General features: G+C 39.8%; 1 protein-coding gene across 1 annotated transcript in view; it reads left to right on the forward strand.

Moving 5' to 3' along the window:
- The window catches only part of SLCO2B1 (solute carrier organic anion transporter family member 2B1), an 87,110-nt gene that overhangs the window by 66,760 nt on the left and 18,081 nt on the right, over window positions 1-2,269 (forward strand). The window lies entirely within an intron of this gene.

Genomic DNA, 2,269 nt, shown 5'->3' on the forward strand with positions numbered 1-2,269 from the left:
AGAGAGAGAGAGAGAGAGAGAGAGAGAGAGAGAGAGAGAGAGAGAGAGAGAGAGAGAGAGAGAGATTGAGATTCCAGGTTCTCTGTTGTCTCCAACCCCCTGGTTGTACAACATTTTGACCAATGATTTGTAGAGAGGCATAGATAGTACGCTTACATGATTTGCAGATGATATACAAAGCTTTGTGGGATGGTTTACACAAAGGATGAAAGAGTCAGCATCTGAAAAGATATAGATAAGCTAGAATTATGACCTGACTCATAAAAGGATTAAACGTGTTCTATTTGACCCAAGGTGGAAGAACTAGAACACAGGAAGTTCTGCCTAAGGAAAAACTAACCATCAGGGCTGTCCAACAGTGAAATGAGCTCTTTTAGGAATTAGGGCATTTCTCTTAAATCTAGGTCTTCAAGCAGTGATTGGATGGCTCCACATTGGGGATATTGTAGAGAGAGTTCTTGTACAGATGCAGGCTAAACTAGATGACCTCTGAGACCCCATCCAGCTCTGAAATTCTGGTATTCTGAACCATGAAACATAAAACATCAGATCCCAATGGCACAGTGGTACTTAGAATATCATGTGTGTTGTCTCCCCCATTAAACTATGAACTTCTTGAGAGGAGGGATTGCCTTTTGCCTTTCTGCATATCCCTAGCACTTAGCACAGTGCCTGGTACACGGTACTCAAATAAATACTTATTTTTTGAGTGAGAGGTGCAAGGGACCTTAGATTACAGAATTCTATCTAAACTATATATTCCCAGTGTCTATTACAATAGGTACTTAATATATTTGTTTAACAAATGAATGAATTCTATTTTCTACCATCCAATGGTATTTTCTAAAATATCTCCAGATCTGTTTTTCTGTCTTATCCTTCTGCTAGACTATAAAGACCATGTGTGATATTACCACTGTATCTCTTTGAGTGCCCAGTATGGCACTTTAGGCCCTATTACTTAAATGTTTTTCAAAGGAATGGATGAATCCTATATTGTAATTCTAATTCTTTTAGTACTAACATTCTTTTTCTTTCTTCTAGTACTGACATTTTATGTTCCATGTTCTAAGGTTCCTTCTGGCTCAAAAAATATTTGTTTTCTGGTCCCTTCTAACACTGTTAATATATTTTCTGAGGTCCCTTCCAGCTCTTACAATCTGTGTTTTCTCTTCTAAATAACACTAGAAAATATTTCAGAGTAGATACCAAATGATGAGCCCAAACAATAAAAGTTAGAGGAGGTAGGAATAGAGGAAGATTGGAACCAAAGAAGACTTCTTTAGTGGATAGGAGTCTTGAACTACGCCTTGAAGGATGAACAGGATTGAAGTAAGGAAATCAGAGGAAAGAAAGAGAGCATTTGACTCCAGATTCCCCATCCAGACATTTCACATTATTCCCCTTCATGCTCCTGACATTCCAGCCTACCTGGCAGACCTGCTGGTTTTTTAGCTGGCCATCCTGCTTCTTGTCTTTGTATCCTAGAATGCATTTACTTCTCACATCTCCCACTTAGGATTCCTAGGCTTCTTCCAAGGCTCCCCTCAGGCACCATCTCCTGAGAAGACTTCCCTGACTCCCTCCTCCCCAGTTTTGTTTTATTGTTTTTCTCCCTTCTCCATTTATCTTGTATTTATCTATACATCATATTCCCCACCCCACCTCCAAGAATAGAAGCTCTATGAGGCTAAGAATCATTTTTATCTTATTTTTGTGTTCCCAGTGCCTAGCACATTGTTCTTCACTTAGAAGGGGATCAATAAATATTATTAGATTTAATTTAATGTATGTTAGGGGAAACAGAATGAGCAAAACTGAATGATCCTGGCATGTAGTGAAGGATGAGGGGAAGACAGGATGGGAAACAGTAATGGATCAGCCTGGCAGAAGGTGAATGTTGAGATAAAGGAATAGCACAGAATACAGTAAAGTAGAATAAAAACAATGATGGAATAGGATGGAAAGGAGGTAAGGGGAGTAGAAGAAAGGGAAGAAAATGGGAAGAAATAAGAGGTGAAGAAAGAGGATAGGTTGGGAAGAGAAGTGAGAAGGAGAAAGTTGGAAGGAAATGGGAGGGGAAAGAGAGGAGAGGGAAGGAAATGAGAAGGAATGAAAGGTAAAGAGAGGATAAGATGGGGAAATGAGGAAGGAAATGGGTGGGGAAGAGAGAGAAGAAAAAAGGAAAGGGATGAGAAGTGAGGAGAGAAGTTAGGATAGGAAGAGAAGTGAGGGGGAGAGAGAGGGAAGGAAGTGGAAGAGGAAGAGA

Source organism: Gracilinanus agilis, chromosome 3 (genome assembly GCF_016433145.1).
Source record: "Gracilinanus agilis isolate LMUSP501 chromosome 3, AgileGrace, whole genome shotgun sequence".
NCBI classification, from domain to species: Eukaryota; Metazoa; Chordata; class Mammalia; order Didelphimorphia; family Didelphidae; genus Gracilinanus; species Gracilinanus agilis.